Below are 26,416 nucleotides of genomic sequence, written 5' to 3'. Positions count from 1 at the left end.
GAACTTCTAAGAATCGGTTTTCGGGGTAAATAAGAAAAAAACTAGAATGACTGTCCTTCATTCACTTCCCCTAAGCCGAGACTCAAAGGGCAAGTTTGTTTCCATTCAAATATTTACTGCCGATTTTGCGGCTGGCTACAATCGGTGACAGTTGTTTCATGTTTCAGAAGTCGGTATCAACATAAACGCATGTCTGCATTCCTACAGTGCTACCGCATGCCGGTTGGCATTCTTCGCAGTCCCTTAATTTGCTCTTTATTGTTATCTTGTCATACCCCATCGAATCGGGACCCTGCGCAGTTTTCTAAACCAGCAGCCAGCTGGTAGTTGTTTGAATGGATAGTTTTGATAGAAGTATGCCACAGGAATTCACGCCTTTTAACAATATTTTTCAACAATTTGTGCAAATATAGTTTTCTTGATTTCTGAGTCAGAAATATGGTCAGAAAAATGGAGAGAAAATGTAAGTTTGAACATCGATTTTTTATGATCGTATAACGTACCTCATTCAGCAGTACAAATCTGTTTACTGTGTTATAACGAAACTACAGTACACACAAACAGTTTATCTGCTAACGACTGTTACAAGGCTACCGTGGGAACCTCCGGAAAAGTAAACATGCTGCGCAAAGGGCATTTGTTAGCGCCAAACTGACGGTACGGCGCGTTACTCCTTTTGAAAATGATTTGCTGCCGCTGCTCAGACAGTAAGCATCTTGCTAACAACTTGTTCAAACTTTTCAGTATTAGCTCAACATAGATGTTATTTATCCGACCATTATGAAAAAGTTTACACGGCATGCAACAATGCTAACTCCCATGCTTGACGTGGTAATAGAATAGAATGGAAAGCTGAAAATGTGTACAAATTATAAATGTTAAGCAAGTCTTCGTCGGGCCACCCGAAATATGTGAGTTCAACAATAAACGTCACGACTCATGTTACATATCCTACTGATAATCACAGCAATATCAACAACCTTTTGCATATATTCAAAGATAAATTCGGACAAGACAAAAAAAATTTGATAGAAAAACAGAAACGGCGTTCCGTGCTGGGTTAGCGTATATAATTATAAAAAAACTACTTAAGCTATGTATGTAGTATCATACTTATTCACAGTAAGTTATTTAAAAGCATTGATTATTTTCAATAAATCCACAATTTTGTTCAATTATTCATTGAGCAGCTTTGTTTCTTGTACATACTTATATTTAAATAATAATGAAAGATTATTTCTCTATATCAAGAAAAAACATATCTTTTTTTAAACAACTAATGTAGACCCTCTCAATGGCTAATCAAAGTAAAAGTTTTCACTTCGGGAGTAAAATTCACATATTTACTGATGCAGGAATCCTCCATTTCTAGCAGCAGCAAGAGTCACACTAAAATTGAGTTCAGAAATTTTAAATGTATATTTTTGAAGCATATTTTAGTTTTAGTTGGTCGTTAACGACCAACTGCCGAATTTAGATTACGTCTCGACATCACTCGATCTTGGGATTGTGTCCTCCAATCGCTTCTAAGATCCGGCGATCGGACGTATTCATTCAGACCACACATCCAACGAGTACGCGGTCTACCTCCGAATCGTCGATCTCCGCCTCTGCCACGTGCCACATGGCCAGCCCACTGTAGCCTGCCATATTTCATCAATTTGACTGTAGCATGTTTGTATGGTTGGTAAATATCGTGTTTCATGCACCTGCACCAAGCTCCACTGTCCAGTTTTCCGCCAAGTATGGAACGCAGAATCCTACACTCGAAGATTCCAAGTGCTCACCATTCGGCTTTCTTCATCGACCAACAGTCACAGCCGTAGAGTACCACCGGGAGAATTAGCGTCCTGTAAAGGGAAATTTCGCGCAGACATGCATGCCGTGGGATTTCAGCTGGTTTCGTAAGCCGTAAAGTGTCCTGTTTGCGGCTGCTAACCGTCTCTACACTTCATGGCTAACATCGTTGTCACACGTCACGAGAGTATCAAGGTACTCGACGAACTTCCAAGCTCTCCACCAGCCACCATGTATTCTGTTTTGGTAGAGTTGATGGTAAATCCAATTCTCACTGCTTCCCGCTTAAAAGGCACGAATGCCTCTTTCACTGATCTGCAATCAATACTGACGATATCAATATCATCCGCAAAGTCAAGAAGCATATAAAACTTCGAGATAATAGTACTGCTTTTTTGCACACCAGCTCACCGTACTACACCCTCCAAGGTAATGTTAAACAACAGGTTCGAGAGCCCGTCACCTGGCTCCGGACCTTCCAATGTTAGAAACGGGTCCGAAATCACACACGCTATCCTGACATATGATTAAAAACCGTGAAGAGTCCCGATTAAACGATCATAACAAACGAGTAACACAAATATATCCGAACTTGATAAGAAATAACAAAGCATGTAATATCCTTGATATGCCAGAATGATAAAAAGTACAGAATTATATCAAATTCCGTTATCATACATTTGAATGTTCAAAAGTGTGTTTTTTAAAGCATATTTATAACAAAATTTAATATTCAATTAACAAAATCCCGATCAAACGATTATAACAAACGGGTATCACAAATATATCTGAATTTGATAGAAATAACAAAGCCTGCAATATTCTTGATATGCCAGAATGATAAAAAGTACAAAATTATATCAAATTCTGTTATCATACACTTGAATGTTCAAAAGAGTGTTTTTCTAAAGCATATTTATAACAGAATTTGTTATTCAATTGACGAAATAGTGTACATTCTAACTAATTCTGATCTTTTTCTGCCAAAAACCTTACAAAACTTGCAATAATTTGTTATGATCAGTAAGTAATTTTGATAGGAATTTTGATATTTTAACTATTAACGAGACCATGTTTAGAACACAAGTTGATACAAAAAGTTCGTAACAAAATATCAAGATTTGTTATACTCCTGATATTTTTGACTGATCGGGGTGGCACGAATCAACTTGATCAGTTTTGTCGGGTAACCATGTTCAAGTATAACCTGAGATAACTCACTACTCTTAAGTAAATGGTATGCCGTCTTGAAGTCTATATAAATCACCTTGAAACAGAATCTTGTAAGCAGGATTCAGGTTGTTGTGCCACGATAATTTCTGCAATCCAGTCGGTGACCCTTTTTCAGCTGCTTTGTAATTTTTTAGCTCTTCACAATCCCGAACCCTGTCTAAACGTGGTGATCCATATATCATTCCATACATTATCCTGAAAGTCGAATTTCAGGATTTCAATTTTTTTCGAGGAAAAATTTATAGATCCTAAAGTTTTTGATTTGATTACGCGAAAGTTGTTGCTCGTACATTGGCGTTTTCAGATGTTTTTTTTTTGTAAACCTACGAAAAAAAAATTAAGGAAACGTGATGACTAAATTTTAGCTTTCGTAGTCGAATTTCACTCAGCGTACAGAAGGATATTTATTTCGAAAATTCAAACTAGTCCCCATCATTTCATTCCTAGTCCAAAGTTTTATAGATCCTAAAGTTTTCAAGCAAAAAATGTTCAGAAAAAAACTCGAATACCTATATATAGAAAGGTTGTAAGGAAAACTTTTTTTACAGAGTGTCACCGTGAAAGTGATACACACATTTGAGTGCCACTTTCCGCATCGAAAAGCCTACTCAGTTTTTCAGTTGTGTTTGTTTTGATTGCGACACATGTTTGTAGTTCACTTTTTAGAGGAAAATTGCAATAGATTCAAGTAGAGAACAAACCAAGATTTTTTATCTTGGTAGGATGAGCAACATAGAGATCAGAAAGCTGGCACGGCTGTCCCCGAGCAGAGACCTGGTAACAATTGGAGTGTACAGATTGCGGTGATTAACGAAGCAGATAGAGAACGTATCCGGCCCCGGCGAAATCCAACCGTGTCGGCAAGAAAAATGGCTCGTGAAATGAACATGAATCATAACAATATGCATAAAATAATCTGAACTGAGAATGCACGCTGCTCACAACATACGCTAATGGACATAAGTATTGGTCATATGCATAAATCTACCATGAAAGTTATTTTACTGAGCGGTGTGATTCAAATCCACTTCCGAAGGTTATTGAAGTGAAACAACAATTTGTTTTTAGGAATTTGCTTAACCCATCAAGTAAATTACAGCCCAACAATTATGTTTGAAATTTTGAAGGGTGAAACTATTCAATACGGTTAGAGAACAGATCGATCTACAATACGCAACCCAGTTTGTGTCAATTGTACAAGTAGTTGCTGAGTAATGAGAGTTTGAAGGTCATTTTTCAAGGTAAAATCTAATTTCTCTCCGCCGGGAATGGGTTAGTTGGAAAATCAAAACAATAGCAACAATTAGCTTATTTTGCAAAAATCATAACAATATCTTCAAATTTAGGGAAACAAAAGTATTGGGAACTAAGAATCTTGAGAAAAACATTTCTGAACAATTTTTCCAAACAATTAATACCTTGTGTTCGATCTTCTCTGTGCAATGACATCTTTCAGGCGTTTTGTCATTGAGTATACCAGCTTTTCGCACACTCTCAGTTCGATTTTATTCCGTTCACAAAGAGTATCTTTCAGTGCTTCTGTTTAATGATATCCTGTACTGTTGTTCTTGACCTACCAACACTCATAGCTATGTCGGAAACTGTTTTATTCAATTTAAACAAATTTTAAACAATTTTTCTTTCCTCCACCATAGTTTCCTTGCCTTTCTTGCCCATTTTTTTTTACTCTGGAATAACAATTACAAGAAAACAATCCATTCATCCATTTACAGTGTTCCTAGATCTTTTGGGATTGTTAAATGAACATTTTTTTCAACGTGACGAATAATTTTGTCCAACTTAAAATGTGGAACTCGAACTTTCTGTTTCCAGTAATTTATGAAAGCAGAATGATTCCTTGGAAATTTCTACTAGTTAGATAGAGTTCATTTCACAGTATCTATAACACATGCACTATCGTTTCAATATCACAAACTGTTTGAGTATGTAATACAAATGCGATAGATTAAATCATGCCGTATACTTATGTTCATCAGTGTAGTTTTTTGAGATGCAAAATTGTATACGATGATCGTCTATATGGAGCATGTCTTCGTGATATTCCAGTCGATGAAAAAGGAGTTGAACGATTCCAAAATGCTGCAGCTGTGATGCTCTGAGAAGAGGAAAGTTGGCACTTGCTAGAAAAAAAAACACTCAAAACAAAGTTCAATGAATGAAAATGTCAAAACACTCGAACGTTCATAACTTTTTTGTTGTTCACCAAATATTGACAGACATATTGTCATCTACAATGTGTAAAAAAATTCGATTTAAAAAAAACGCACTTTTTGAGATATTTAATATTTCGTGACAACTTGAAAAATTTGGTCTAGGAAAAAAATTATTTACCGTGAATATATTATTTCTAGAACCAAAATTTTATTACTTACAACTTTGCTGAAGACACCACTTCAATCAAACAAGCCGTATTTCTGATATAGAAAATTTTGCCCAGCAGTGACATTTTTGAATAGGCCCTTTTGAAGCTGCGGTCGTGATTCTACATTGAGAACTAATATTATAAGATGACCTCTTTATCAAAAAGAAACAACTGTACATAGTTTCGAAATCGAAAAAAACATGCTTGAAATATATTTTTTTTATTCATTTTCCGAAGAGTGCCTTACTCATAAACAACTTCGATCATGCTTTCTTCCAGCACTCGTAACAGAAAGCGAATCAAGTTTATTGAACTTTGTTTACCTTTATGCAAGCAAACTCCAGCGTGTTATTGCTACTCACGATTTTTTACCTGGAGAGGTTATTACGAAATTAATTCATTAAAAAAATTCTCGTTCAATTTTTAATGATTGACAATGTAAAATTTTCAAAAATTTTACCAACATTTTTAATTAAGAAACTAAAATGGAATATTAATGAAAAAGAAATTGACGAAAGTTTCTAATTGATTTGATTCAATCATCTGAAAAGAAGTAATTTTTGTGGATTTTTTAGCTTGCAACGTCACTCATGGATGACCCATAGCTTTATGATTGAAAACAGTAACCTATTTTACAAAATTTGATCTTAGTTACATCACAGTTGTGACGTGAACACATCAAGTATGTTTTTATTCATAGATGTTCCATACGATGTGTCCATACCACTTGACAACGACCATCATGGATTTGGCTTAAAGTTAGAGGGAAATATTCATCTAGGTTCACTTTGTTAAAATCCCAATTTTGGTGTCGATCGGAATACCTCCCGCCCTGTGGGACCACCCTCTTTGTTGCAAAGTCACGCATTTTTTCCAAAATCACTCTTTTCTTTTTCTCACAATTCATACACGTAAGATGTCCGAAAAATACTGATAGATGATTTTTGAAAAAAATAAACCAGGAGATTCAGAAAAAAATATAAGTATTGATCGGAGGTTTTGCCAGATAGATTATTTTCGTATTTAAAAACTAAATTTACATTTCCAGCAAATATAGCCATCTTTATTCTAAATTTGATCATTTCTTCGTGTTCCTTGAAAATTTTCACTTAGAAAACACTTATCGCTCCGAGGTAATATAAGCCAATCTCAAGTTATAACATTTTTATGAAAATAATTTAACATTTCTCAATTGGTTTTTTACAATCTATAGGCGTTATACGTCCGAAAATACTGGTAGGTGATTTCTGAAGCAACCACCAAGGAATCAAGCAAAATATCATTGTCGACCGGAAGTGTTGCCAGATAGGTTAGTTTTATAAAATTTAAAATCTGAATTAGCATTTTTCGGCAAATGCGGGAAAAAATATGATTAGAGGCAGTGGTAATTCGCGGTGAAAAAGTTGAAAATTCGCGGGTAGTAAAATAGAAAATATTCAGAATTCGTGGTAATTTCGCGGCAACCTTTTCTTTAGAAAACGCCGAATGAATTGTTTTTTCGGGTAAAAACAATAAAAAACCTGTTTTATTTAATTTAATATAAGGCAATTTAACCGTACGATTCATGATTTCTTTGCTGAACGGACTACTGTCAAATTGTCTTCAATCATATTTTGGTGTCGGCAGGCACGTTATTTTGACTCACGCTGCATTTCACATCTACCGAGTTTCCGGGAATCTATAGATATTTATTTGCCAACCGGAGAACCTCAAGAAACCGTCCGCGTTTCGAATACTTACCAAAATTATAATATCAATCTCACTGTTGCGTATTTTAAAATATGCAAAAATGATTGCTCTAAGTAGGTACATCTTTCAACTTCGATTTTGCACACTCTGGAACTCTATCATGCAGGTCTCCAATCGACAAAATCTTTGCTCTAAGAGGATCTAGTAATCGAACCGTCCGAAAACAATTCAACCCAGGCTGACAAAATCTCGTTGTAAGAGAGTATTAGTACTATTCCATCTTATTGGTTGCATAAGAAAAGGCCTCCCGTTGCCATCGAGGTGCCCAATAATCTTTAGATTTGTTCGTGTTGCAGGTTTTCGCGGCATTTCGCGGATTTTTGGTAATTTCGCGGCCGATGCTAGATTTCGCGGAATTCGCTGTTTCCGCGAAATCGCGATTTACTACTGTCCCTAAATATGATGTACTTCTGGCCATTTGGAGTCATTTGAATAAAATGTATCAAAAAGGGCTAAATTTTTGTTAATTTTACTCAAACTGCGTAATAAGTTTTTGACAAATTCTTGAGCACAGGTAGTTTCACTGTTACGTTTTTGAAAAGATTGAATACTATATTATCAAGGAAAAAAAATGACATTACTGAAATATGGATTTCAAAAATTAATTTGGTTATGTACCTTCGCGGGAAATGTGCACGTTGGAGTTTTATTCAAACTGTGTTTCCTCTGTAAATTCCGATTCGTAATCGGGTAGAAACATGTTCCCCATCTTAAGTTATTCCTTTCACCTTTGAACATGCTTGATCTTTCATCCTTCTCTTTCAAACTATTCCCGAGTTGATGCCCGCTCGAAAGGTTTGAACAACGAACTAATCGCTTTAACACTTTTAAGTTCACTCTTCCAAAAATAACGTTAAATTGAATGGAACGGATGAGTACGGGAAACTTAGCGAGCGGTCGCTTCTGCTTGCACTTAGTATCGAAATGATCCAACCGAACCATCTCTATTTTGTGGCCAGGAGCAGAGCTTCGACGCCTCGCAGGAATTTCACGAGTAGCCTAACTTTCAAGATCGCGTGTCGCGTATCTACCATTCGACATTTCCGAGCCCATATTACCCACCGGGAGAGAAATGCCAACAATTACGAACCGGGCCTCGAGCTGAACAGTGAATGGGATACGATTACTAAGACCAACCGCAAGTGTTGACGCATCAAACATCACACCAGGTAAACCATATACACTGTATGATGCGCACTTGAGACCATCGGGCGTTGCGCATGAAAAGTTCTTTGCCGCCAGCGATAGTGTTTGTCTACACTTGTTCTGCCCTAGACGACAAACAGTGAACAGCCGCTGCTGCCATGAAAGTACCATCGGTGTGCGTCGGCTGAGTCCTACCACGGTAATGGAACCAACATCATTTGGCACGGGCGTTAGCGCTTTGATGCGTCAGGTACTTTGATGACAAATATTTGTTTATTTCGACGTGCCCGAAGCCGGCTTGGCAGAGGCTGTTGTTGAATTTATAATATGAGCTTGAGTTTATCAGTATCGAAGATACAGACAGAAAGCTTAGCAATAATCTGTTTCTATTATGATATCGTCAGTTGGATTCGAGACGGGCACAACTTAAAATCGATAGTTTTGAGAAAAACGTGTTTGATCATTTTTCATTTCCACGAAAACTTCAAATTTTAATTGAACCTATTTGAGTCTTTTATGTGCATAATGTGAACAAGTTGTACGAGTTAAATCTTTATTTTTTTAGGATATTTTGGATTTGTTGTATTAAGATACATCTACTGATAACTCTTTACTATTCGTTTTCGTCCCACTGAGCACTAATATGCTCAGTCATTTCTATAAACGTGTTATTGGATACTAAAAAGCCATTCTCAACTAACCAAAACCAAGGCTTATATTCGTTTCTTAAACTATTACGAGCAGATAACATACACACATACTGCCCTGCCTGTCAGCAAGGTCACTGTCAAATAAATTATGAACGTACTATATTTAAATACAAATTGATAAAGCAGCTTGGCTTCCGTTTAGATGTACTGCATATCACACAGATGTATTTATAACTATCCGTGGGTATGATTTGCAGCTGGGCCAGTACTTTTGCAAGAAAGTTTTCCTGTTCCACCAACGTCGTCTTTTAATAAATCTGTACCCTACGGATTGTCCAGCATATCACATTTCAAAATCACAGGCCGCCAATTTGCTTGCAGTTAAAGATAAACGATTTCCATAAATTATCTCCCCAACTGTGAGTCTCGCTGCCTATCGTTGAACCTCGTAAGAAGTCCATAATTTCTCATTTGGCTGAAGACTGTCACTGCATTTTCCCTTCTTCAGTTCCAATACCGGGCAGCAGAGAAATAGTGTTGAAAGGCTAATAACGACGTGTATTGATGTTTTCAGTGGTATGTCATCCGATACGAATTATATTCAAATTAGCAAGGTCATTAAAATATCTGATATCAGGTAATAAAATGTCACAGCCATAAAACGAAGCGAGTTAGGATTTGCACAACGAGTGTCACTGCACTTTATTTGTACAGCTTGGGGTAAATTTGACCACGAGCAAGAATGCCGCAGCTTCTCGAAAACAATACCCCATAACCTTTTACACACTCGACTATACCATTGAAAATTTTCAACCATGCAGTGAAAATTTTATTGACCATCTATTTTGAACCTTCATGAACAGTAAGTAAACCGAGCAACAGGTCATTATTTCCTCCGGTGCAACATGTACATCAAATCCGTTCGTTAGGGTCAGTTAGAAACAGGCAAACATTTTCCCATCAACTAATCATATGTGAAGAATGCCACTTGAGATACGCCTAAGCTTAGTTTAGTGGTTACCCTACAGTGCAAGCTACTAACGCCAGTTGAAGAGATTTTTGCGGTGAAACACGATGTAGAACTATACAGTCATAAATAATGCCTTCAGTAAGCCACGTTTCGCGTTATCAACAGGGAGCGCTTACCTGAGCTAATCGAACGTCGATGCCATTTCTCACCGATATGGCATCATGTCGTTTCGTTGTCGTAGTCGGCAGGCAATGCCAATGAAGTTGATGACTTGAAATTTCGATATGTTGTCACCATTCGTTCAACAACAAGAAGAATCTAGATTTTTGTTCTAGCGCAGCAAAAAATGCAGAACCTGCTCGTTAATTCTATGTTTTTACGGGAGACTGTTATTATTGGTCAATAGACCTTTTTACGTACGAATGTATTAGTGCCACTAGTTGAGGAAAATATTTACAAATAGCTGTTTTGTTTGCAATGCTATGTTTTTAGCAGCTGGACAAATATTCAGTTGAACACTCATTATATGTTTTAAACTTGTTTCGAATGATTTTTTTCTTTCGTGATCAGAAATCGGAAAAAGCTGCTGAACATAATCGACCAAAAATGTTAAAAAGTGATGAAAGTCGAAGCAACAATATGCAATGATTTACAGTTTGGTGGGAACAAAAGCAACTTTACACGGGTTTACACGTTTCCTAGTGTGCGTAGGTGAAAAGTCACTCATCTCCATTGTGACACCTTGTACAATGAAGCATTCTAATTGTTTTTTGGTCATTTCGGTAACAAATTTAAAACTAAGTTCACGCCTTAGTATATCATTGTGTTTCCCCAATCCACACTAATTTTGATTTTGCACAAAAAACGAAAATTTGCTGACCAACTCATCGAACGAAATCTTTATTATTCTCTTGCAAGAACATGCGTTATCCCCGAAAATCGAACTATAAAATTTAATATACTAATTTGTTTGACATATAGAATGCGCTGCATTGTTTTGTTTTGATCATCAGAATGTAGAGGTGGATCAATACAAATCTGTCTTATGTTTATTTTCGGGGTTTGTAGAGGGAAAGTCTTCACTGAAATATGCAAATAATTCATTCGAATGCGTCACTTAATTATTTATTAATATTGTTAGAGTTTCGAGCTTAAAAATCGGATAACATCGCAATTTGTTCGCGTGGATCTTACTTGACAACTTTGCAACTTTCGATGTAGTAATACTTCTTCCGATCGGCTGACTGAAGTTTAATTTACTACTGATAAGCATTACGTCAATAAGCGTATTAATAACTCAAACTATTTGTGTTGCACCCATACTTACAAATCTTAAAATAATTACCACTCCATATTATTAATCTGGCAATGTTAGCTAATCAAATCTAAATGAATAAGCCTGTAAATTACAACAGCTTCAAGTCTTGGCAGTTCTCAAATTTAAATCTGTAATAGGTATAATCAATTATCGATCTGCAACATCTAACAGATGTATCCCAGACATGATTGTTAAACACATCCGAGCAAACTGAGCAACACACATTACGATTCGAGTCAGCATATCGTCAGTTAGTACACAGTTTAAGTTGTGTGTATGTTTCATACACTTACGCAGCGTCCTTTGCTTTTCAAGCAAAGTGTGCATATGCGAAAGAAACACACGCATCGAAAGTGTACGTGTGAGTTGTAGGGCTATTTCAAGTATCGCGTGCAGCAAACTGTGTGGATAGATCATGTACACTAGGGTGGCAATGGGATGTATGGAAAACTGTCATCATCGAATTTAAAGAACCGACTATGCACATTTTGGTTATTTGCCCAAAATAATAACCTGTGCAAAGCTTGAGCGTAATCAGACATGATTTAGGGTGCTTCAAAGTGCTTAAAAGTTTGGTATTTTGTCCCTCGAAAATTAACATCTTTAATAAAATATTATGTTTAAGATGTCTAATAAACACTAAAATGATTTACATGTGGTTTGGTCAATCATTTTATTGTTAATTGTGCATCTTGAACTAAAAAATAGGAATCAAATCTGTTCTCGCATTGCAATGCATGTATGTGGCTTCCCTTTCAACATTTTTATGGAAATAAATAGCGCATCCATAAGCCTAGCCAAGGGAGTTCCCTCCCGATGCCCTCTCCCCTAGCTCTTGACATTAGTGCAGAATTTTAATGAGAAAATGGCCTTCCAATTTCTCAATATTTTTGAAAAATCAACCTAATTGTAATAACTTATTGTAATAAAAAAAAAAATTTTTTTTATCTCTCGTTTTTTCATTACAATACCAATTTAAATTTAACTTGTAAAATTTTGAAGGCTTGCTTGGTATCATCTACGAATTTGTGAAGCTGTTTATGCTATGCTATGCTATGGTTTGTGAATGGCTGAACACGTGCAGCACGAGACCCTGATGTGGTCGTTCAACCTCTGTCCAGCAACTCCTATCCCGACCTCTACGAGGTGCTGACCGAGATGCGAGTAACCTCAGCGAAAGTCGGATAACCAACCCTTGGTGGAAACATTGTTGTATGCTGACCAGGATAGAGGCGGCTGTGTCCGAATGTTAGGGACGGCTTATAACAGCGTCTGCGTCTCACCCGAAGCGGGCCGCTGAATCGTGAAATGCTGTATCCCTCCATTAACATCTAAGATAACAGCCGATGTAGATATAACGATCTTGGTAAGGTTGCTTACCGAGGCTTCTTCTAACCACAAACACAGACATTAGAAATATGGAACGGATCAATCGACAAAGAACTAGGCTACGAAAACGGAAACAAAAACCTAAATTAATCCACCTAGCGGTCAGACCCAGCCTTTCTCATTCAAACTTATTATTTGTAAAAATAGATTTACATGAACGCTTCAATTCAATAAAAGTATATTCACTCTTTGGGTTCTAAACTAATGATGTTGTAATTGAAGCATAAAATATGAAATTTGACGTCATGCTTAAGAAATAGCGAAATAAAAGAAATGACTTAATTTCGAACAATTTCATCACGAGCGATACCGGGAACGTTGAAATAGTACGAAACCGCATTAAAATTATGTTGAGTCCACGTATATTGATCAAAGCAGGTATAGTTTCAAATAGTCTTTGAATTTCTTTTCGTTCCATAACTTTTGAACCACATATCAAGTAGTTATGAAGTTAGTTGTTTGTAAGTTTAAGAGATAACTCATTCGTATGACGCTATTTATGTTGAATAAGTCGTGTAATCTTTGAGATAATAGACTCGTTGTTTTAATAATTTAATATAACGGTTGCTTAAGTTCGATTATAATCGAATGAAATGGGAACGTATAGAGCAGCCGAATTACGAAACCACTTGTTCAATCATAATTCATCAGTTGACCCTTAACTAGCCCGTTCAACTGATATCAATATTGTTCAAATCGGTTGTGTAGTTTCTGAGATAATGAAGTTTCGTGATTTTCACATTTCGATAAATTACAGACGAAGTTACAGTCCGATTACAGTAAAATTCAATAGGGTGTTATGAGGCAGCTGGACCTCTTATTTGACACTAATTTAGTGAAAATCGGTTCAGCCATCTCTGAGAAAAGTGAGTGAGTTTAAGTAGTCTTGTAAATATTTTACTTTTCATAGCTGGATTTCACATTTTTAAACATAACAGGCAAAGTTATAGTCCGATTGCAAAAAAAATCAATAGGGTCTTATGGAGCAACTAGACCTTCCATTTGACATTATGAAAATCGGTACAGCCATCTCTGAAAAACATGAGTGAGATTAAATAGTCTCGAGAACACGTTTCTTTCCATAACTTTGAACCACATGTTCAATCTTAATGAAATTCAAAAGTCAAGGTTTTTTCTGGGTAGTCCGTTCATTTGAAATTAATTTTGTTCAAATCGGTTGCGTAGTTTCTGAGATATTGATGTTTCGTGATTTTTACATTTTGATACGTAACCTCTAAACTAGAAATCCGATTACCATAAAATTCAATAGGGTCTTATTGGGCAAATAGACCTTTCATTTGCAATTAATTTCATTGAAATCGGTCCAGCCATCTCTGAGAAAATCGAGTGAGATTGGGAGAGCACACACACACACACACACACACACACACACACACACACACACACACACACACACACACACACACACACACACACACACACACACACACAGAAAATGCTCAGCTCGTCGAACTGAGTCGAGTGATATACGACATTCAGCCCTTTGGAGCACTTTTATACCTTTAGTTTTTTCAGTGATTGCTATACCTTTCTAGGAGAAATGCAAAAACGGCAATCGATTGAAAATTTGATACTTGGAACGTCCTATCTCTCAATGAATCGGCGCAAGCTGGTTTGCTTGCACAAAAACTACAGGAGTCGAAATCGCAGCAATTCAGGAGGTTTGGTGGCCAAAATTCGGAGGAAGGGAATTCCGTGCAGTAGACTCTATTGCACAGCAAGACGGGGTTTCGGTTTCGTTGTGCTCGGAAATCAGAAAACAAGAGTCAACCGGTAAAGACCCGTAGATAACTGTAACGTTTGCGGACCAAAATTGCCGATTTTTCATGGGTTTATACGCACTGATGAAACTACCCATGCAGCATCATTCATAGTAACCCATGAGATAGCAGAAAGAATTTAACAGCTATCTCAGTCAAACTCTAACCATGATGGCGAAGAAAAAAGCTTCTCCGTTCAGACGTGAGCGCGTTCAAAGAACGGAACCGCATCACGTCTAAAACGAACTTCGTGCGGCACTTTGTGGATGCCGGATACGCCCGTTCCGGCATCTACAACATCTTGGCACTATTGGACAACAATCAGACCATCGAGAAAAAGCCCGGTTCCGGACGGTCAACGACGCTGAGCGACAAGTAGCTCCAAAGGATGCCGAAGAGGAAAACCGAGGGAAAAATGGCTACATCGCTGCGTGCGCTTGGAAATGGAGCGGCTGAATATCGATGTGGTACCCGAGTCGGCCAACCCGCCCAACGTCCGTCGCATCTGGAATGAGGGTATGAGGTGAGACCATAATCATTATCATCATCATAATCAACCAATCTGGTTGGAAGGCCTCATATGCTCAACCAACAAGAATGTCCATCGACTGTATTGCTGCAACTATCGAGGCATCAAGCTGTTCAACTCGGAACGGAATCCTTCGTCGGCGAACACCGAGCAGGTTTTCGACAAGGGCGTCCAACGACGGATCGAATGTTCTATAAGATCCGGGAGTATAACTCGCAGACTCACCTTTGGAGATATTAAGGCGGCATACGACTCAGTGATAGGAAATGAGCTGTGCAGATTATGCTGGAACACGGTTTCCCGATGAAACTAATCAAACTGCGTCGTATGACGCTGAAAGGATCGAAAACATGCATACGGGTAGCCGGCGAAACATCAGTCGCGTTTGCAACATTGCGCTCTCCAACTTACTGTTCAACATCTCCTTTAAAGAAGCAGTACGAAGAGCAAACGTGTAAAGAAACGGTACGATCATCACGAAATCTCACATGCTTTTTAGTTTTGCGCACGACATTGATGCCATCGGTGTCAACCGTAAGGCCGTGGAGGTAGGAAAGAAGCGGCGAGATCGGGACTTGTCATTAACTCTGCCAAAACAAAGTACATGGTAGCTGGCAGGGAGCGTAAGATGATGGGAAACGATTTGAAGTGGTTGGTATGATATGAGCCGTGAATTGAAACGACGATTTGCAACTGTGAATAGGGCCTTCCACGAGCTACGTAACCAGCTAAGGTTCCGTAGTTTGCAAACTCGCACAAAACTTGCGCTGTATAGGATGTTGATCCTTCCGGTGGCCCTTCACGGACATGAAACAGCTCGGAATTTTTAAGCCTAAAGTTTTGCAATCTATACTTGGCGCTAAATTGAAAGATGGAGCGTAGTGCAGGTACATGAACCACGAGTTGTAGCAGGTAAACAAGCATAGTAATAAAGTGAAGGTAATACAGTGTGGCAGTTGGCTGGACATGTAAACAAAAAGCCTGACGAGAAAGCCGCAAAAGCTATCTTCAGCAGTGAATCAGGAAGGAACCATCGATTCCGCGGTATGCCTCGCACTCGGTGAATGTGCTCGGTGGAAAAAGATTCATTTAGAATCCGGATATATTGTCAGTTGTAGAGTAGCGCCCTTAGAGGTCGGATTGAAAACGTTTTGACAGCTGTTTGTTTGGAAATTACTCGCCTTTCAGTGCTGGAAGTTTCATCACGATACGTCAAGTTTGAAAAAAGTTGTGCTTAAAGGAAGACAAAAGAAGGAAATAACACTGGTAGACGCAGGGTTTGCCCTTGTCTAGTCTGGTCTAGTCTAGTCTAGTCTACACTAACACAGCCAGTACTTGAAAGGATCCTGAAAAATTATATCCACCATTTTAAAAAAATGGTTTCCATACATTTTTCTTGTCAACGGCGAGACCTACTGTGAAGCGCAATATAATACAATATAATCTAAGAACGGGGACAATCCGTACCAATCGATCGGTATGTAAGAAGTAATATAATTCGGTGGGAGTGACAAAGCTAAGAAAGTACACTCCTATGTTGACCAATCTCCTGGGATGGAACATAGGTATTTCCTCCTTATGTTCGGGTTCAGAAACCAAGGATATAGCGCCTTTGCTCGCTTCAACTGTTACGGTTGAAACTTGAGTACTAACTCTAGTTCTAGCATTTTTAGCTTATGCGCCCTTACTCGCTCTCTAAAAGGAATATGAAATAGAAAATATATTTCAGTTCAATATTTGCTAAGAGTGTGTGTATATCCCCTGTTTCTTAAGCAAAATTTATGGATCCCTTCGCTTGTGAACGATCACATGGAACGAACTCACCATCCAGGATTCCGTTCTTGTCGACGTTCGCCCTTGACGGACCCAAACTGCCACTGAAATCGAAACCAAAACTTCTTTGACCTTGAACGCCCGCAGAGACAGCGACGAAATGATGGTGGTCAACCTTTTTGATTTCCAAATTTTTCACTGTTGTCACTGTCACTTTTTCTGGGACGGCTTTTGTTCCAAAGCAACTCGAATCCAATCTAGAAATACTACCAAACATGGGGCTTTGATGCTACCTGTTTCTATTATTTCGCTGAAGGTTATTGTGCCAGATCGATCTGGGATGGCATTTTTTTCTATTCCTGAAACACTTTAATGACAAAACCTCAAGCACGTAACAATAAAACACCATTGCACTACTAGTAATTAAGAAAATGTACCACGAAGAACATAATTTGCGAATTTTTATAGTAAAATTAAAACCACGTCAAAAATTTCTGGTAAACGCATGGTTTGCCCTAGAGCCAAAACAAAAAAAAAGATTATAGTTTTTCAACCATTCCTGTGAATTTTGGTGCCCCTAGTAAAGATGACAGTTTCAGATACTTTAATGAGTATACCCGTACTTCCAATCAAATTAAGGGAACCAAAATTCACAGGAACGATTAAAAAGCTATAATTTTTCAAGGGAAGCTCGAGCTTTGGGGCAACATTGTTTCTGCTTTTGTCGGCCAGTGTAATTGTAATTTTACGCTCTGAGAATCGAAAAAAAACACAGGAATTCGCCAAATGACCTGTGTAGGTATGATGTACTCAAAAGTTTCCGGGAATACGATCCGTAGATCCATCTGTCTCTAGTTGTAAGTTGTCGTTAAGCGTAGAAGGTTATGATAGGCTTTTGCTTGGACATGGTTCCCCGATAAAACTGGTTAAGATAACACGTATTTCGAATGTTTCCATATCACATGAAGATAGCAGCTCAGGCGTCCGATTCGGGTTGTAAAAAATCAGCACCATGTTGGAAGCGGTTTTTCTTCGTGAGGGAATTAGAATAACTTTTACCATCGATGCTAACTTTTGCAATAAAACGTTTCATTGATAAGGAAGGGTTAATATCATTGAAAAAATCATTTCCAACGCTATTAAACAATGTTTTTGCTCTAAACCATTTATCATTTTTTCCTTTGCATTGATTGCTTTTGAAAAACCTCAACGCTTTCAAACTAAACATGTTGATATTCATAATGATCATTTAGTCACTTCTGGATACACTTGTGAACTCGTACATACTTTAGGCGAATCCAACAATTTTCGCCCGATTTATATACCCTTCACCTTTGTACAACAAAAAGGTAAACCATATCGTTTCGAATGCGCAAGTTCATTTCGCGCGGTAATATTTCTCTTGTCCGAGAAAAATGAGCCTGAACTGTCCGAACGACTAATTTTGACCGGGAAGATTTATTTTCACCCACAGAACTATGCATTCCATCAGTTCTGAAGCGAAGCGGTGTTTATCCGAGCTTCACGGAAGGCGATGGGCAAAGTGAAATAAATACAATATACCGAACACATTAAGATAAGATTGATTAACAAATCGTGTTTGTGTTTATAGTATGTGAATGACGCTTGGTTCAGTTGACGATTACCGTTCGATCCCTACCCAAAGTAAACGCCGTATTAAAAGTCGGCGAACGTTGATGACTAGTGAGAGATGATGATCATGACGGCTGGATGCCGTTCTCCGGTTTTTGCTTTTCGGTTCTTAAGCGACGCGGTTGCGTGCGGAGTTCGGATCTTTGGAGACTCTTGGCTTAGGACAGGTTTTTAGGATGACGACAACGAATGCCAAGCCCAAAGCAAAACCAGAAAAAGAGGTAGGTTCGTGCGATCAAAAACAGTTGATATAATTCCAATTAATTTAATAGTGTAATAAATTAGATAGCTGCTCACATATTTCATTTCTCCCAGTGCCATGGACAGGAGGTGCAGGCAGACAAATGCAGCGCTGCAGATTGTGCGTTCGCAAAGTAATACCGCAGACCTTTCCTGGACGAAAGCTCAACTTGTGGCGCCCTGCAAGTACTAGGTTTCCAAATCCATGCGAATCGTGATATTGTGATGGACTTTTTTTTTTCTTGCGGCAATATTTCACTAGCGCAGTTTGATTTTTACTGGGTATCGGAGATTTCAAACGACCGAAGAACTTCTATCTTGGTTCACACTGCTCCAGAGCAGAGATATTAGGCAGTAGTTCAAGATAAAATGGAAATAGATGAGGCGAATATATTCAAATAAATAATATTATTTTTGAATATTGAAAGATATCTTCGCTTCTGACCTATACCAAAAGCCAAGCAGTCTCTAGCGTGCAGTGAGAAATTATAGCTACCGTTGAAAATGCAATTGTTTTACGGTGCATACGAACGTCAAGAATTATACTGCAAACACCAACCGGTGTTAAATGGTTTTACGACATGAGCAATATTTCGTGTGATTTATGTCATAACATGCAAACGGACCCAGGGTTGAGAACATTCTGGTTAAATGTCGCAAGGTCATTGGAATCATTTACTTGTCGTCAGCAGCCAGCAGACCCATTATTTTGCAGCACCTTTTCAAAAGGCAAACTGTTGAGTGTGTTAAATTGGTTGTTTTTTACGACGCATTTGTGCACTTCCAAGCTTTATCTTACTTTGTAGTATAATGCGCATGTGAAGCTGGAAGAATACCGAGCAATTGTAAATGTATGGCGAAGCGTTTTGCTTGGAAACATTTCATGCATCAAAGTTATAGAAGAAATTTTATAACGTTATATATTTTACGGGATTTTAGACTAAAAAAATTTTACATCTCGAAACCAGATGAGAATTTCGTCAATAAAAGTAAATCAACGTATAGAAAACCTTATGTTGGACAACTGTGCGTCTATCAGTTGATTCTTGGAAAACTTAAGAAATATTGGGCTACTGTAGAATAGAATAATGATCTAGCAGATTTTATTTATATGTTGAAAATATGTCCATTGTAGAATACTTTACACCGCCAGCCACAAACGGTATTGTCCAGTCTCACCTTCTCTGTAGCACTGCTTCAATGGAAGAAGAGAATTTACATAAATAAATAAGCGCCACTTCGCATCTGTTAGAGTAAGCAGGATTGATAGAAAGCTACAGGTCCGGTAATTGTTTCTTATTATATATCTTACAGGTTATTCTGTATCCGCTTTCGAGTGTTTTTTTTTTCTTGTTTTCTGTGTTCCGTTCTCACCACCCATGCGAGATGTCCGATCGTTGAAAACGTTTCCACATACAAACCACATGAAAACAGGTTGGTATCTCGTCCAAACTGCGACATAACTTCTGCTGAACCATCTTCAGTCTTTCACTTTTCACGCCTATCACCAATACAATTGCAATTTCTCATATTCTCAAACTAGGTTTCATTGATATCAGTAATAAAAATCAACTAACCTAGATTGATGACGCAGGCTCAACTCTTGGAACATAATCCAAACAAGGTTGTGAGTGGGTCACGCATACCCCATCACCTCCAAACCCGGGTGAATGCTTTGTTGCCAGCCTGAAACAAAATGTCCTGCCGTTGTCAATAAAGAATTTCCTTTCAACAAGTACCAAGAATCGCCAGAGTACGACTTTGTATGCTGATAAATAACATTGTGCTACAGCGATTTAGAACTTCTGAAGTGACCTAGTGTAGGTTGTAGGTCTTGTTGAGTGTAACATTTGCTCATACTAGAAATTTTCCAAACACCCTTAAAACCTGAAGTTATGGCCAAAATACGGTTTTTTGGACCTCAGCGCATATAATATTTTTTAACTCAGTCATTTGTCAACCGATTCTCAATATTTAAGCAGTTTTAGAAAGAAGACAAATTGAGCTTTCAAAATATATACAGGTTTGTTCTAATACCAATGAAACATGTTAAGTTATTTGAGTTTATATCTAAATTTTTAGAATTTTTCACTCAATTCTTCAATTTAATTTTAAATTTGCCGTCTATTTTTGTAAGAAACATACCACAAATACACTATAATTTTGAAAGTATATTCAATTTCGAATCAAATAAAAGTAGTTTTGTGGAAATCGGTTGATATTTGGTTAAGTTATATATTTTTTAAGAAAACCAGAATTTTTGGTTCCGATCGCACAATTATTTTACGGAGCTACAAATGATGAAAAAATGCAAGAACTTTTGATGTGACTTAGTGTGGGTTGTAGCTTTAGTCAAATGTTACTTGCGCGTTTACTTGAAGTTTTTCAAATACCCCAAAAATTATTAGTTGTCGTCAAAACCCTGTTTTTTACCTTAGCTCACATTTTTTTTAATTCGGTTATTTTTCAACCGATTTTTTATATTTTGGCTGTTTTGGAAAGGCGAAAAATAGAACTCTTGAAACATATTAATATGTCTGAAGAGTTACTCTATATGTGATGAATAGTTTTAAATAAAATAAGATGATTCATATTAAATAAAATAAGATGATAATTTTTTAAAATTTTACCTATAAGTGATGAATAGTTTCAAAATAAATAAGATAGTTTATGTTATTTTCAAATTTTTCCAAATTTATTCACAATTTTTCACACATTTTTGTAATGAACGAGCTTTAATTGCTGTAGAATTTAAAAAGTACATTTAGTGCCAAACGAAAACAGTAGGTGTTGTTTATGAAAATCTGTTATAATTTGGCTGAGATATGACTTGATGTTTTCCGACATATACTTAGGTTTCATCAAATTATTTCTCAGCCAAATTTTAACAGATTTTTATTAACAACACCTATTGTTTTCGTTTGGTACTAAAAAGAACTTTCCAAATTTTACAGCAATTGAAGCTCCATCATTAAAAAAATGTGTGAAAAATTGGGAATAAATTTGGAAAAAAATTCAAAATAACATAAACCATCTTGTTTATTTTAAAACTATTCATCACATATAGGTAAACTTTTTATACATATTTATATATTTCAAATGCTCTATTTTTCGCCTCTCCAAAACAGCCAAAATATAAAAAATCGGTTGAAAAATAACCGTATAAAACTTAAAAATGTGAGCTAAGGTAAAAAACAGGGTTTCGAACAAAACTTATAATTTTCGGGGTATTTGAAAAACTTCAAGTAAACGCGCAAGTAACACTTGACTAAAGCTACAATCCACACTAAGTCACATCAAAAGCTCTCGCATTTTTTTTATCATTTGTAGCACCGTAAAATAATTGTACCATCGGAACCAAAAATTCTGGTTTTCTTAAAAAATATATAACTTAACCAAATATCAACCGATTTTCACAAAACTACTTTCATTTGATTCGGAATTGAATATACTTTCAAAATTATAGTGTATTTGTGGTATGTTTCTTACAAAAATAGACGGCAAATTTAAAATTAAATTGAAAAATTGAGTGAAAAATCCAAAAAATTTAGTTATAAACTCAAATAACTTAACATGCTTTATTGATATTAGAACAAACCTGTATATATTTTGAAAGCTCTATTTGTCTTCTTTCTAAAACTGCTTAAATATTGAAAATCGGGTGATAAATGACTGAGTTAAAAAATATTATATGCGCTGAGGTCCAAAAAACCGTATTTTGACCATAACTTCAGATTTTGGGGGTGTTTGGAAAATTTCTAGTATGACAATACAATTTCATTTAGAATAAACGAGACTTTATTGTCGGTATGTCTTTGTAGCCGGCTCTTACCGTATTTAGTTGACGGTGAAATTTTGTGCAAAGCCCAGCCGAGATGATAACATATCATTATCGGAACTCAATTTTGCTGTTTCATTGAACGCAGACTTTGTAACCTACTACAGGTACTACAAGAGAACTGACTACAAGAGATTATCACCATGACCTCATTGTCTCACCCAAGCCATGAATTCGAACACACGATTTACAATAACAACAAAAGGGTATGAAATGTACCTGGATATTATTCCAAAAGATGAAAACGCTTATCACAGTAATAGAATCAATACTAAAAAGATCCCGAAATATTCAAATATACAATTCACCATTCATTTTATGTAATCCCAATCCCCTATCTGTTTCGGTTCTTATCTAGTTCCGGCACCTGTGTTCGTTCAAGGTTTCAGTGATAAAATATTTTATTGCAGGTAGATCACAAGAGAAGTGCGATATTTGATGAGTCGTTAACGCTACCTCGCTATCGCCTGATTATCTCATCTTAGTTGTACAGGCGAAACTGATCACGTTCCTCTAGGTAAACTGAACGTTTATAGCCCCGACAAGATGATATTATCAACAAACCGCAAATTTCTCCGGAAAAACCATGTCATCACGGAATTACCGCAAATACATATACGCAAGTATGTCTACTGTTATAATGACTGTGTGTGATTCACACGGTAATTAAATTTGAAAGTTAACAGTATTAGTTTAGAAATGAGCATTATCAATATCAATGAATGGTTGTATGACTAATGTGTTGAACAAAGTTATTCTTTGTTTTGATACCTGTATAAAAATAATAAGCGAGGGTTTCATCAATATTTGTACAAATAGGTAATAATTATTTTGAATGCTCACAAAAACCATCTGAGTGGCGCCAGGTAAAATTTCAGATGGTATTGAGGTCGTGGGTGTAGTGTTTCGCACACTTCATGTATTGATCAATTATGTTCATAAACCATTTCTCGGCTGTGACAGAAGACGTTAATAAGTATAATAAATTTCAGACAATTTTACGGCTCGTTGAATTCGCAATAGCAATGTTCTTGATTTTAAAAGTGATTATTACTAAAAATGCAGTTAATGTTAGTAGGAAGCTCCTAATATTAAATCTAAGCCAGTTGGATTGGTTGTTAGTGGAAAACGGGGTTGGGATTCGAACCCATGCCACAAGCGTGGTTGACGAAGATGTTACCAACTACACTAGGCCCCCCCACCTAGCGTGAATAGATTTGTATTGGAAGCATTTTGTAGGTACTGCTTGTGACTTTAACATTTTCAGTGATGTCACAATTTTTTTCAATAATTTTGCTTATTCATGAGTCATTAAAAGTAAACTTTTGAGGGGACCCCATGTAAAACAGGTTTTTTGATACGTGGATGATGTTTGGAAATTATGAATTGTTTTAAACACGTTTTCTTACTCCTATGTCAAATCCAGAATACGCCTTTATAAAGCTCGGTCCTGGACTACTTCACTCCAGTCGCCTCTTATATCCGTTGGTCGGGCATCCTAGATGACAGCACACATTAAAATCGTCCGGAGTCTGCCTCGAAGTTGTCGACCTCTATACGGGTCACGGCTGAATATCATCTTCGTCGATCATTCATCAGCCATACATTCTACGCGCCAACATGTCTATTGACTGGCAACTGTGACCAGCCGTTTTTTCATCAGCCTGATAATATCTGAGAGTATTTCGTACAGCTCGTGATTTAGGCGCTTTTCTAGTTTGAGTACAGATCGCAGTATTCTACGCTCGAGTACCACAAGCGCCCGCTGATCGGGCTCCGTCCACGTCCACGATGCATGTCCGTAGAGAGAGTACCACCAGGAAGATAAGCGTCCTGTAGAACGGTACCTCAGCTGGCTACACAATGCTGTAAACGTGATTTTTATATGTCATAATATAAGAAGTAAGTTAAGTATCAATGAGTTTTAATGTAAACAGTCAATAGCAAATGAAATTCTGCATGTTTCTGTTCAAATTGGTGGTATTAGACCATCCGAACCAATCCTCATGAGTGACATCATTATGAAAATCATCGCTAAATTTCAACTTTTCAGCTTCCGGCAGTGCTGTTGCCTTTGTTCCAAGAACATAACTCTGTCATGTAATGGATGAGTGTTCTGAGAAGCATATTGAAGTCAAATTGAAGTATTTAGATGAAAGAATGAAAGCCGTTTTGTGTTGTCCAGTAGACAGAAGAAGACACAGTGGGAAATAATCCAGGCTGGCAGCTCATAAGAACATAGGTCCGTCGTATTCTACACTGAAGAAGGCAAAAACTAGCTGTTCTCTAGCAATGCTAGAGAAGAGAGTATCACTGTCAGCGAAACTTGTGTTGAGATTCGGCTTCAGGACTTGCTGGATCATACAGTGACTCAACAACAAAAACAATATCGCACGCAAGCCTGGGGGGTTTATGCGGTCTCGATCAACTAGATTAGTTGAGAGAATTCGTTATCGATATTGTTTTTTGGCACATTTTGCATGTGTAGGATAAGTACAACGATACACCGTGCCCCAGTGCTGAGTCGAGAAAATTTCCAGCTCGAAAAGATCCTCCTCGACCTGATCGGGAATCGAACCCGATGTCACAACCGTGTGGGAGAGCTAGCCGACCGACATCGCTAACCACAGAACCACGAGGACCATTGACAGTGACTCGCTTGTGCCAAATTACCTTTGAATAAATACAAGAAGAAAGCGTCTGTCGTCTTTTCTGCTTCGAAAACAAAATAATGGAAAATGTGATGCCACTAGTATGGATACCTCCTCAAGTACGAACACAATCTAAGAAATATGCCTGCCAGGTTGAGCCTGCTAGTGACCTTATTAATGAATATTAAAAAATAGCTACAATTGATCCGCATATACACTGTGCGTTGGATCGACGGTTAGTGATAAACTTCAGTCTTGATTCATTCAGCTTTTTTTCCTAGTATTCGGTTTTAAAAGTGTAAAGAAAATACTGTGTTCATTAAGTGAGAAATAAATCATCGTTAATTCACTGGAGTTCATGCGAATTTCGTGCTGTGCCGTGCTAAAAAGTGTTTTTAATATTCGATACTATTCGACTACCTTTATTGTTTTGGTATCTTCTGAGCATCGATCACGCGCTATTGTTCCGTTTCACTTCTAATCGCTGTTATTGCTGTAAGCAGCTGGTGGAATCGCCTTTGTTTATACTGAGAGCTGCCGAAAGCTTATATATAAATGGATAGGAACTGCTCTGAATGTTCTGAACCCATTAAGAACCTTAATTTGATAAAATGCTACTTATGCGAGCGCGCAGCGCACATGAAATGTTTCGGATGGGCTAGATCAAATCTTGAGTTTGTTAACGGCCAAGCTAATCTTTTATGGTTCTGCGCGAATTGTATCGAGTCAGTTGAGCTTTTAAAGTCACAAGGATCGCCTTGCAATGAAAATGCAATCACTTCTTCTGTTTCTGAAGCTATCAATGGTTGCTTAAATGCATTCAAAGACGAGCTCGGACAAACTAATGCTTCAATAAGACAGATGTCTTAGGAGCTATTGTCCGCCCCTATTCCCCCACCGTTATCTATACCGCGCAGAAGCAAACGTCCCAGAGTTGTATCACCCAGCGACACTCCGAAGCGGGATACAATTCAAACGAAATTGATTGTTGGCACGCGGTCTACTGATAATATGCCGAAAATAATTGAAACTGTGCCTAAGCCAGCGAAAAAATTCTGGATTTACTTGTCGAGAATTGCCCCACAAGTGTCTGAAGATGAAGTTGCTGCTCTAGTCGAGGAATGTATACCAAATTTTCAGCCGGTAGTAAAAAAAAACTTGTTAAGAAGGATGTAGATCTGGAAGCGTTGGCGTTCGTTTCGTTTAAAGTTGGAATAGAACAATCATTGAAAGATCAGTCGCTTATACCAGATAACTCAACCTGCAGTACAAATTCCGCAAAGATACCATGTACCAATGACAAAAATGAAACGAAG

Source organism: Wyeomyia smithii, chromosome 1 (genome assembly GCF_029784165.1).
Source record: "Wyeomyia smithii strain HCP4-BCI-WySm-NY-G18 chromosome 1, ASM2978416v1, whole genome shotgun sequence".
NCBI classification, from domain to species: domain Eukaryota; kingdom Metazoa; phylum Arthropoda; class Insecta; order Diptera; family Culicidae; genus Wyeomyia; species Wyeomyia smithii.
The sequence above is the reverse complement of the archived record's forward strand: the minus strand, read 5'-3'. Positions refer to the sequence as shown.